At 47.9% G+C, this 13,087-nt stretch overlaps 1 protein-coding gene across 1 annotated transcript in view; it reads right to left on the bottom strand.

Moving 5' to 3' along the window:
* SMARCA4 (SWI/SNF related BAF chromatin remodeling complex subunit ATPase 4) overlaps nucleotides 1–10,641 on the bottom strand; it is a 57,618-nt gene extending 46,977 nt beyond the window's left edge. The window contains exons 1-2 of the mRNA XM_077838454.1: nucleotides 10,457–10,641; nucleotides 2,116–2,212 (exon numbers count right to left, since the gene is read on the bottom strand). The gene's annotated coding sequence lies outside the window, so the exon portion shown is untranslated. The remainder of the gene's footprint in view (nucleotides 1–2,115; nucleotides 2,213–10,456) is intronic.
* Between the last annotated feature and the right edge of the window lie 2,446 nt (nucleotides 10,642–13,087).

Genomic DNA, 13,087 nt, shown 5'->3' on the forward strand with positions numbered 1-13,087 from the left:
ATTTTTTTAGTCATTTAAACATTGATAATATCAGTTTATATTAAGCATTCTTTCCTAATTTTATTGACTTAAATTTTCACAGTTGCATTAAATTAGAGATTTTAAGCATTCCCCCCCCCCCCCCCCAATTTTTATCTGTTTAGATTTTCACAGTTGTGGGAAATTATGAGAGGGGTCAGACAATTTAACGACAGTAGATGTTGAGACTCAAAAAGTTAAAGCGTTATAACGGTTAAAACACAAATCAACATTACATGTAAAATACACAAAGTAAATATCCTTCAAACAAACTAATAAGTGCTCAAGCAGTCCTTTTCTTACTCTATCTGTAAATTTTGATGATCCCTCAATAGAAATATTTTTTGGTGGTTTATGTATACACAGTGAAATCAACGTTTACCAACATTTGCCAATAAAAATCTAATCCTTCCAATTCTGGACATAGTGGAGGTTTCCTCTTCAAACATTCAGACCTGAGCACAAACATGAGTCAGAATGTAAAAAAAAAAAAAGATATTTAGTCACAGCAAACAAATTTACCAACAGAACTGATAAACTCACTACACAGTGCCAATGTGTTTAGCCCTGTCCTATATTCAAGAAGTTTCAGTTTCAGTTAAATAGGAAAAATTATTCCAAGTGAATTTAAAGATGACACTGAAAACATCTGTTCCTGATGGCTAGCCAGCCACTGACTAGATTTTCTTCCCAGTAAGATTTTTCTTCTGTGCGAATGGTCTTGCTCCATTAAGAAGGATGTACATTTTAGTACATTATGGATTCTTTTCCACTCTAAAGATGCCTTTCATTAGGATCCTGCTCAAAGAACAGTTATCAAGCAATGCAAAGGCATGCAACGTTAGTGTTTAAGCCTTAGGATTCTTAAAGCTTACAATATTCCCATTCAGAACAAAAGCAAAGCAATATTAAATAGCCTACCTACAATGTTACTTAAACCTTTGTTGGATATAGTTTATTTTTTTTTGTGTACACGTAAACACACTTAAGTGGTTAAGTCCTTCGAAGCAGAAACTGCATTTGTCAGCTGCACCTATTTTCACTGTCATGCGGAATTAAGAAGTTGAACAACGTTGATAGCTCTCTCTCTCGCACTGCGCAGAGCGGCCAACAGACTACAGTCACACTTACTTGTTTAAAAGTTACTTCTTTAAAATGACTAGTATCCAGTGATAAACAAAAACTGATTCCAAACAAAAGCCAGAAAGTCAAAGTCCATCAGTTATCATAGTTTTTGTTAATCTATGTAGATGGGTTTCTGGTATTTGTATCTAGACTATTGTCTTTCCACTCATGTCTCTCTCTAGTCCTCAGAAATCTTACCAATTTTCCTCTTCCCTTTCCTTAAAACCAAAAACCAAAAAAATCCACACACCACAAAAAACAAACGCACACAACCTCTCTCCCGCCCCACCAAATAGCTAGTGGAAAACAAAGAACAATTAAATATCTTATTTTGACAAAAAAGAGAGGACACTACCCAATTACCTACAAAAGACTGAGCCCTAATTCACTGCACAAGATTCATAGCTTGCAATGGCTGATCTACAAACCTGCAGTTTACAAATGGTCAATGAAATTTATGAAGGGACATATTCTTTATTGGCACAGTTGTAAGTTATGTATTTCATTCTCTTGCTGTCATAGATAATGTGATCTGCCGGTTGCACCACACTAGGATTTCAAATGCTTTCAAGGACAAAACAGTGCTTTGAGAAAATGCACTGCAATGAAATGATGATACCGTACTTCAAGGAATATGAATGCGATTTAAGTGCTCTAGCTAGAAAGGAAGTCTGCTCTTGGAACCAACAAAGGAATCCAAAAAACCTGAAATGACACTACAGCCCCATTTTTCTAACGGGATACCCAGTTCAGTTCACTACAGATCTGAAAATGCGGCAACACTAAGATTCTTTCTCCCCTGCATTATAGGCTCCTTAAATATATTTCTAAGGTGACTGAAATTGAAAGATACTCCACTTTCTAATGTCAGCTAAGTGATATTTCAATAAACCATGATTAAAACTCACCTCTGTAGCACATAAAATATCAATATCAGAACAGAGATGAACAAGTCAGCAGCCCAGAACTTACCTGTGGACATTGAGGTCTCTGATATCTCACAGCCCAGAGTCCATGTGGTGATGATGGAGGGATTGAGGTCTCAGGATTACCAGTTTTTAATCCAGTGCTGTAGAAGAAACTGGTCATTACTATTCTGTCTTAAACGTGTGTTTATCCAATAAATAGATCTGCTTTGTCAAGATGTAAAATGACTGGCTCAGCTCCTTTCAGACGTTCTGATGCTGAAAGAACTGCTGCATCTCACTCAAACAAGTTTTGCTGGTGGAGAGCCAAACACTTAAGTGTGCTACTGAATGTTAATACAATTTGTGCTGTGTTCCTCCAAATGGGAAACTAACAATTGCTGCACTTAATAGATTTTAAACTTATTTGCCTTTCCATTAAAATACAGAAAAAATTCTTCTAAGGGAAATGACCATTTCTAGGTATCATGAGATTTTTGTCACCTTATTTACCCTTTTGCATTCTGTGGTTGAGAATATAAAACTGTTTCCTTGTCCTCCCCAATCTGTCTATATCTGTCTTATATTCAGATTCTGAGCTCTTTGGGGCTGATTACGTTTTTGTTTATATCTGTACAGCTCCTAGCACAATGGGGTCTTGATCCATTACTGGAGCACCTCCACAATACAAATACACATCTACCCCAATATAATGCGATCCAATAGAACACGAATTCAGATATAACACAGTAAAGCAGCGCTCTGGGGGACGGAGCTGCGCACTCTGGTGGATCAGCACGTCAGTGTGTCTGGCTCCGACACGCTGCTCTGAGCGGGGTGTTAAGGGTGCCGGGCCGGGGCCGAGCAGTTGGATAAGGGGCAGAGGGTCTCGGGGGGGCGGTCAGGGGATGGGGGGGTTGGATGGTTCGGAGGTTCTGTGGGCAGCGCGGTCAGGGAACAGGGGCATTAGATGTGGGAGTCCCGGGACCCCCACACCCTGTCAGGGAACAGGGAGCGGGGGGCGTTGGATGGGTCAGGGGGCAGAAAGTGACTATTAATAATGGAAATGCTCGAGGTCAAAGCAAGTTAGATATAAACACGGTTTCACCTATAACACGGTAAGATTTTTTGACTCCCGAGGACCGTGTTATAGCAGGATAGAGGTGCAATAAACAACAGTCATTCCACGCAAAACACTGACCACATCATTCCCCCCTTTGGCTGCACCTGTACGAGGAGAAAAAGTACATTTTTAAAACCATGTTGTAATCCTAGCATTGACAGGGCAGTTACAGTTTTAACCTGTTAGCTGGTTGAGATAAACCCTAACAGGGAGCTTAGGACGCAGTGTGGCTAGTGGACAGAGAACTGGACTTAAACTTGGACTAAGGAGACCTGAGTTCTAGTCCCGGCTTACCAATGTCCTGCTGGGTGACCTTGAACAAGTTACTCCCCACAGTACGCATCAGTTTCACAATCTGTGAAATGGGGACAATTAGACTGACCTCCTTGGTAAAGCACTGAGATCTACTGATGAAAAGCACCAGCTATTATTAGTGAAGACATCTAACCTCCAAGGCCTGTTACAACTCTGCCCCTCTCTACTTATCCACTCTTATCACAACCCACACCTTATACTGATGCCAGCCTCAATTACCACTTGTTCACTCCTCCCACAAACACCTTTTTGCTTTCTTCTATGCTGCCCCTTATGCATGGATCATCATCACTGCTCTGGTTTATGTGCTCTCCTGCTTCAATCCACTACAAAAAGATACTTGCACTGCACACTCTTCAGGGCATGGACTGTCTTTTTGTTGCGTGTTTGTAAAGTACACTTTGTAAAGACAATGTTAAATATTTGTTCAGTGTGATCCATTGGTTTGTTCTGACCCTGATTGGAGGTCCCAGGTGCTATTCTAACATAATGAGGTGCAGCTGAGTAAACTCAACATTTATTGAAATGATTACAAAAAATCCATATATTCCATTTAAAACATTTATAAGTGATTGTTTCCCACTCCCCTAACCCTTCACAGAATAGTCATCTTTTCAAATAGGCAGGGATGATGGACAATTCTGTATTTGTACATAGCCTAGCACAGCTGAGATAGCCTGACCTAGACTAAAACCCTGAGTGCTAATGTATTATAATAAAATATTAATTGCCTCAAGAATCAAAACTAGTGATCTTTGTGTGAACATGTTTGTTAAAGCGGCAGGGATCTCACACTTCTCTCTGCCCCAAAATATCTTATTTGTTTCATAGCCATAATTTCAATCGAAACAAAAATTAATATAGGACCCTAGAGAACTGTTACTACCCTCTTGATCACAGAAAAAAGTTATACTTAATTTTATTCATTTGTAATGTTTTTCCTATTGCCAAAGCATTTTGGTGCTTTTTTTAGATTCACATATTATAAGGCCAGAAGGGACTATTGTAATTCACTGATCCTCTCATGGAGCAGTGACTGTTTAAAAGATAGGAAACAAAGGGTAGGAATAAATGATCAATTTTCACAATGGAGAAAAGTAAATAGGGCGGTCTCCCAAGGATCTATACTGGGACCTATGCTGTTCAACATGTCCATAAATGATATAGAAAAGGGGTAAACAGCGAGATGGCAAAATTTTCAGACAATACAAAATTAGAAAAGATAGTTAAAACCAAAGCTGATTGCAAAGAGATACAAAAGGATCTCTCAAAACTGGATGACTGGGCAAAGAAATGGCAGATGAAATTCAATGTTGATAAATGCAAAGTAATGCACATTGAAATACATAATCCCAACTATACATCCAGAATGATGGGGTCTAAATTAGCTGTTACCACTGAAGAAAGATCTTGGCGTCATTGTGGATAGTTCTCTGAAAACACCCACTCAATGTGCAGCGGCAGCAAAAAAGGCTAATAGAACGTTAGGAATCATTGGGCAAGGGATAGATAATAAAATGGGAAATATCATAATGCCTCTATATAAGTCCATGGTACGTCCCCACCTTGACTACTGTGTGCAGTTCTGGTCATCCCATCTCAAAAAAGACACATTAGAACTGGAAAAGGTGGAGAGAAGGGCAACACAAAATTATTAAGGTATGGAACAGCTTCCATACAAGGAAAGATTAAAAAAAGTCTGGGACTCTTCATTTTAGAAGAGAGACAACTAAGAGGGGAGATAGGACAGCGGTCTGTAACTCGACTGGTGTGCAGAAAGTGACTATTTACCTCTTCATAGAGCACAAGAACTAGTAGTTAACCAATTAAATTAATAGCCAGCAGGTTTAAAAACAAACAATAGGAAGTACTTCTTCATAAAATGCACAGTCTACCTGTGGAACTTGTTGCCATGGGATGTTGTGCATACCAAAAGTATACCTGGCTTCAAAAGAGAATTAGCTAAATTCATGGAGGAGGGGTCCAGCAATGGCTATTAGTCAAGATGGTCAGAGATGCAACCCCATGTCCCTAAATTTCCAACTCCAGAAGCTGTGACTGGATGACAGGGGATGGATCACTCAAAATTGCCCCGTTCTGTTCATTCCCTCTGAAGGATCTGGCACTGTCAGAGACAGGATACTGGCTAGATCAGGGATTCTCAAACTGCGGGTTGGGACCCCTCAGGGGGTCGCGAGGTTATTACGGGGGGGGTCACAAGGTGTCAGCCTTCCCCCCAAATCCAGCTTTGCCTCCAGCATTTATAATGTTGTTAAATATATTTTAAAAGTGCTTTTAATTTACGGGGGGATGTCACACTCAGAGGCTTCCTATGTGAAAGGGGTCACCAGTACAAAACTTTGAGAACCAGTGGGCTAGATGGACCATTGGTCTGACCCAGTACTGCCGTTCTTATGTTCTTAATTATCTAGTTTGAAAGCTTACTTGCTTCAAAAATGTTACTAGTTGGTTAAAAAACTAAGCATTTGCAATTTTAACAGTTATTTGCTAAAGTATCTTTTATAATTTGTGGAGTATCAGTTTTATTTGAGTTTTCTTTAACAGAGAAAATGATAGCAGAATTCTCATTACACAGAAATAAAAGCCTTGGGAAGGTTTAAAACCTTTGAAAACCATTCAGGCATTAAAAATAAAATTAAAAAGCACATTTTCTCTTCTTGAGGTTCATCCCCGAATAACACAAAGGATGGGATTCAAAGGAGTCGGGCACCCAAATCCCCTCAACTGCTTTGAAAATACCAGCTGCAAAGAATAAGGAAACATGCCACAGAAGTCTCACTTGGGGATGACCTCCTTCTTGAACTGTCTGCTGTGATAAGTATGTTCCACTATGCTGAAAACCCAACCTGTGTAGAAAGGTAATCAAATATGCTACACTTAAAAGCCACTCATTTTTATATGATCTTAATGCAACTCATGAATTTTAAAAAACAGCTGCACAAATCCTTTAATTATATCCCCATTTCTGCTTCTCTTTAGATTCTGATCTTTGAAAAAGGAAAATATAAATTATTTTAACAGAAAATTAACAGATTCCCTCAGTTAACTTGCCTATCCCCTTTCATATTTTAATGGCAAGAAGATTAGCAAAGCACAGTCAGTGATCTGAACACGCTATATACCATTTATCTGTCATTACACTGAGGGACCAAAGCAAAGATGAATGCAAAACATATGAAGACATACATCCAGTCTACCAGTAAAAAACCTGAAGAAATCCTCCCAGCAAATGTCAAATATCTGTCACTATCCTCCATCTCTGAAGGAGACATGCAGAAAATTGGGTTGTACTTTAAAATAAAGATATTGCATCTAATATCTGAACATTAAAACAATTATGCAGAAGAGAAATTCAGATACTTAGAGTAATTTCTCTCTCAAAGATGGGAATGAGGAAAAAACATTTGTAAAAATATCTAACATTTAGAACGAGGTATTATTTAATATATAGTTAAATGTCTCAGACTTCAACGCAGGCTAATATTTGTGTCAAGTTTATACACATCAAAACCTGCAGTATCTTAAAAAATGTAGGGCATTTTGTGAATGTTGAATTAAAAAGACTTTTTATATGAATGATCCTCAGAAACACACACCACAAAAATAGGTGTATTAGCCAATATATTTGACAGTTATTAAAAACCTGCTACAAATCTTACAAAATACAACAAAGAGCCTCTGCCTTAAAACAATTAGACTACTTTGTTAACTGTTGTGTGACCAACAAAGGCGATACAAATTTGTCCCAAAAACAGGTGATGAAGGAGAACAGTTAAAACCCACCATTAAAATATTGGGGTATCAGTAAATATTGCTTTTATTTCCAATTGATTTCCAAGTGGAAGTTGTGCTACATATTGAAACCATTCATATTTAAATGTGCTTTGTGTGTATCAGAAAGCCATGTGGGTGTGGGGGCAGGGGGGAAGGAGAATGCTGTGGGCAGAGGGGGTGGTTATTAATGGGCTTTGTGAGCAGATCCTCTTTAAATCGCCCCCACCCTCAAATTCATGTAAATGAGCCGAGTAGAACTGGGGCAATTCTTTTTCACCCCTTCCCCCAACACATCTGACAATGGGCTTTGCCGGTGGAGTTGCCTGTGGTTATGTGCCTATTTGGTGCAGCTGCTGCTGCTAATGGTGCACCTTTCAACCTCCTCCCCCAACACATGAGAACAGGGGTGTCTCTCCAGGAAATGGGAGCATGGGCAATGGGATTCAGCTAGGGGAGAGGATTTCTAGCCCTTCCTGCAAGCACAAGTGACTGGGCTTGATTCTGTGGATCTGCCCTAGGCAGATGGAAAATTGGAACCCTCCCCACAATATATATATGAATGGAAAGCATGCACATGTGTAGGAGGTCCAGCCTGGAGGTTGTAGGCCTGAGGAATCTAAGGCCACACTCCTCACATCACCCAAGGAAGGAGAAGGGGGGGGGGGGTATAGCTCTTGAGGGCAGAATAGCAAGCCAGAGGGAAGAGATGGGGAAACGCAGTTCCTCAGGGCTGGGCAGATGATGGTAGTGAGGACAGGATCCCTAAAATGAGGTGAGGAAATGTCCCTTGGCAGGAGGAAGGATGCTAAAATAGAGGCAGTACCCCAAGGGGAGTGGGAGGATGCTGATGGGTGAAACTGGTTCACAAAGGGTAGGAGATATTATGGGGGGCAGTAACCTTGGGGTAGATTGGATGGGGTAACAGACATGGATGGTGGGGAAGTACCCCAGCCTAAAGAGCGAGACACTAAGGAGCAGGGAAATTTCTGGGTGGAGGGGGATGCTAATGAGGTAGAGGCACAGTGGAGAAAGGACGAAGGAAAGAGGCTGACTGGAGGAGGGGGCACAGCCCCTGGGTGGGGCAGTATCGGGGAGAGGGGGGAGAGGATTCGTGACTGGAGGTGGCAGGAGGGGTTGATGCTAATAGACAGCATGCTTGAGGAGGGGCCGAACCCCAGAATGAACAGAAATGCTAATGGAGGCAGTGCACCAGAGATGGGGTGCTGATAGGGAGAGAAGAGATGCTAGCAGAGTACAGTGCACTGACGATGGGGTGCTAATGGGGGAGAACTGATAGTAACAACAGGGAGCAGGGCCCCAGGGACGGGGGAAGGGAGGATGCTAGCGGGGGGGGGGGGCCCGTGCCCCACGGATGGGGGTGCTGGTAAGGGGGGGGAAGGGGAACTGTATCAGGGATGGGGGTATCAGTGGGGGCAGGGCCCCAGGGACAGGGGAAGGGAGGATGCTAGCGGGGGGGGGGGCCGTGCCCCATAGATGGGGGTGTCAATGGGGGAGGGGCTGTCAATGGGGGCAGGAACAATGCTACTGGGGAGGCAGTGCCCCAGGGATAGTGGTGCTCACAGGGGGGAGGAACAATACCAATGGGGGGGCAGTGCCCCAGGGGTGGGGATGCTGATGGGGGAAGAGGGAACTGTACCACAGACAGGGTGTTAACAGGGTGAGGGGCAATGGATGGGGGAAGGGAGGATGCTCGTGGGGGGGGGGCAGTGCCCCAGGGATGGGGGTGCTGATGGCACAAATGTACCAAGGAATGGGGGATAATGGGGACAGTGCCCCAGTGATGGGGGAAGGGAGGGTGCTAGTGGGGGGCAGTGCCAAGTGTACCAGGGATGCGGGTGTTAATGGGGGGGGAAGGGGCTAATGGGGACAGTGCCCCAGGGATGGGAGGATGCTAGCAGGGGGCAGTGCCCCATGGATGGGGGTGTGGGTAAGGGGAAGTATACCAGGGATGGGGGTGTCAATGGGGGGAGGGCCCCAGGGACAGGGGAATGGAGGATGCTAGTGGGAGGGCCATGCCCCAGGGATGGGGGTGCTGGTAAGGGCGGGAAAGGGAAGTGTACCAAGGATGGGGGTGTCAATGGGGGGAGGGGGTGTCAATGGTGGGAGAGCCCCAGGGATGGGGGAAGGGAGGATGCTAGCGGGGGGGCCATGCCCATGGATGGGGGTGCTGGTAAGGGGGGGAAGTGTACCAGGGATGGGGGTGTCAATGAGGGGAGGGGGGTGTCAATGGGGGCAGGGCCTCAAGGACGGGGGAAGGGAGGATGCTGGGGGGGGCCGTGCCCCATGGATGGGAGTGTCAATGAGGGGAGGGCCCCAGGGACAGGGGAAGGGAGGATGCTAATGGGGGGGGCCCGTGCCCCACGGATGGGGGTGCTGGTAAGGGGGGGGAAGGGGAACTGTACCAGGGATGGGGGTATCAATGGGGGCAGGGCCCCAGGGACGGGGGAAGGGAGGATGCTAGCGGGGGGGGGCCTGTGCCCCACAAATGGGGGTGCTGGTAAGGGGGGGGAAGGGGAACTGTATCAGGGATGGGGGTATCAATGGGGGCAGGGCCCCAGGGACGGGGGAAGGGAGGATGCTAGCGGGGGGGGGCCTGTGCCCCACAAATGGGGGTGCTGGTAAGGGGGGGGGAAGGGGAACTGTATCAGGGATGGGGGTATCAATGGGGGCAGGGCCCCAGGGACAGGGGAAGGGAGGATGCTAGCGGGGGGGGGGGGGCCGTGCCCCATAGATGGGGGTGTCAATGGGGGAGGGGCTGTCAATGAGGGGAGGGCCCCAGGGACGGGGGAAGGGAGGATGCTAATGGGGGGGCCGTGCCCCACGGATGGGGGTGCTGGTAAGGGGGGGAAGGGGAACTGTATCAGGGATGGGGGTATCAATGGGGGCAGGGCCCCAGGGACGGGGGAAGGGAGGATGTTAGCGGGGGGGGGCTGTGCCCTGGGGCTCCTGATGGGGGGGTTGTGGGGGGTGTTATTAATTGCTCCCCTATCCCACACAATAAGCTGGCCGATCTCTCGCAAAGGGAAATCACGGAGGCCTCTTGACCCGCCCAGGCCGCCGTAGCCCCCTCAGCCCCTCGCTCCTCCCCGCCATTTCATTCAATGGGGGAGCCGGCCGGCCCCCCCCCGCGGCGCGTCAGGCCTCCCGGACTTACCGTGCCCGTCCCGGGAGGAGCCGCTCGCGGGGTCCATCCCCGCCGGGGAAGCGAGCGAGCGGGCGGGCGGGCGGCCGGCCCGGGTCTCTTTCTGGGGGGGACAAAGGAACCGCCACTGCCGTGTGTGAGGGAGACGTTCGAGCTCCCCCTTGCGCGCGCCCCCGCGGAAGGCAGCACCGCGCGCGCTCCCGGTCCAACTCCACCGCGCGCGCGCTTCGCGGCAGCCTCGGTCACTGGGCGGGCCCTAGCGGGGCTCGCGCACTCAATCACCCGTCCCCGCCCTCTCCCTCTGGGCGCAGCCGCGCCTTCGCGTGCGCGTCAGAGTTGCATAGCCAATCAGGGCCATGAGGGTGGTTCGCGCTCCTCCCCTCTTTCAGCCAAGGAGGGTGGAGTCCCAACCGCCCTTATCCAATGGGAAGACACATGACGCATGCCTCGGCCAACGGGTCGAGACGATCCCGATATAACCCCGCCCACTGCTTTCAGCGCGGCAACCAATGGGAAAGTATCTCAGGGCTCTCCCTTCCCCCACCCCTCACAGCCGGGGGTTTCTCGCGCTCAGCCAATGGGCGCTAAGGAAAGGGACACGCGCTAACGCCTTCCAGCCAGCCTCAGCCAATGAGGTAGGAGAGGGAGGTGTTCGAGCGGCGGTGGGCGGGGGCAAAGGGGGCGAGCTGTGCCCGCTCTCCTTGGTGGCGCGCGCCGGCGGTGCGAGCGGCCTCCCCCCCACCCCCAGTTAGGAGCCGCCGCCGCGGCCACGCATGCGCAGTGCCCGCGCCACTGCGGCGAAGGGGAGGGGGTTGGTGGGGCTGAGAGGAATGGGGGCCTCAGGAGGGGGGCGGGGACGGAGGAGAATCGGCTGATGGGGGGAGGGGGAGTAGAATAGGAGGCTGATGGGGGCAGGGAGGGGAGCTTGGGAGGGGGCTCGGGAGGGGGATGTGGGGCTGAGGGCAGGGGGTCAGAGGGGGATGGGGACTGAGGGGAGGGGGCTTAGGAGGGTAATGGGGGCTGAGGGGAGGGGGCTCAGGAGGGGGATGGGGTCAGAGGGGAGGGGGCTGAGGAGGGGAATGGGGGGCTGAGGGACTCAGAGGGGGTGGGAGTAGAATTGGGGGCTGAGGGGAGGGGGCTCGGAAGGGGAAGGGGCTGAGGGGAGTGGGGGAAGAGAATAGGGTGCAGATGGGGAGGGGAAGCTGTGGGGGCTCAGGAGGAGGGGGTGAGGGAATTGGGGCTAAGGAGTGATGGAAGAAGCCAGGGAGGAGACTGGGGGGAGTGAGGAGGCAAGGGCTGATGGAGGAGTGCCTGGGGAAGGGAAGGGAAGGATGGTGGCTGAGTGGTGATGGGAGGGGGGGCAAAGTGAGGAGGGGGATGATGAAAGAGGCAGGAATGGGGAGACAGGAGCTGGTGGTTCTCTTGGGGACTCTCTCACAGCCTGGGAGTGAAAGGGGTTTTCTTCCATGTGTGAACAAACTGTCTTCTTCAGTCGGGTTTAGTGGTGTTGATGGAAGGGACCTGAGGGGACAATAGCTCGCGTGAATGGGGTGAATGAAGAGATGAGTACTTTAGGGTGAAACTCATGGAGAGTTCCCTGGGAATGAAATGTGTTGGACTGGGGAATGATTCCTTGAGGAATTGTGGAAGCCATATTGTTTGGGACTGGACCAAACCTTTGAAAAGAGACCTTTAAGGAGAAATCTTCATAGAATCATAGAATATCAGGGTTGGAAGGGACCTCAGGAGGTCATCTAGTCCAACCCCCTGCTCAAAGCAGGACCAATCCCCAATTTTTGCCCCAGATCCCTAAATGGCCCCCTCAAGGATTGAACTCACAACCCTGGGTTTAGCAGGCCAAAGCGCAAACCACTGAGCTATCCCTCCCCCTATAAGATGTAAAAATGGCCATGCTGGGTCAGATCAGTGGTCCATCTAATCCAGTATCCTGTCTTCGGACAGTGGCCAGTACCAGATGCTTCAGAGGGAAAGAACAGGACAGGGCGGTTATCGAGTGAAATTATCAGTAGAAAAGGTGGCATAGATAATCTAACCGGTCTTTGCCAGCACTAGCATCTGGGATTCTCTTGATCTGTCCCATTCTTTTTCAGCATGAAAGAGGCCACAGTGTGGGCTTCCATTTCTGCTTATGCATTGTTATTTGCAGCATCTAGTGAGAAAGGCCGTCTCAGTCAGCACACTAGGTCATGTGACAGCTGAAAACTGGTGTGTACTTGCCTAAATAATCCTTTGGCCTTCTGCAGACCCTCTCTTCCAAGGCTCTCAAAGCACTTTATAAACATACACTAAGGATCCCCACATTTCTGTGAGGTATATAATATAGGAATGCTTTCAACTACATCTGGGGCAGAATGTAGCACCTGTTTAACAGCATGGAAAACATCACATAATAGTTTAGGGCAGGACATAAGGAGCCCTATATACAGTTGAAACAGCAGGGGAATTTAGGTCTGCATAATGGGCCAGAACACCTGAAAATGGCCAGTGTTTAGTGGCCAGCTTCTAAATTTTATGATAAATCTAAACCTAGCCTTTGCAGCAACACGGCACCCATTAAGGAGCATTGACTCAGAGGAGAAAGCACTCTATCATTCATCCAACTACTGTACCAGCCTGACCCTG

Source organism: Eretmochelys imbricata, chromosome 20, assembly GCF_965152235.1.
Source record: "Eretmochelys imbricata isolate rEreImb1 chromosome 20, rEreImb1.hap1, whole genome shotgun sequence".
Taxonomy (NCBI): domain Eukaryota; kingdom Metazoa; phylum Chordata; order Testudines; family Cheloniidae; genus Eretmochelys; species Eretmochelys imbricata.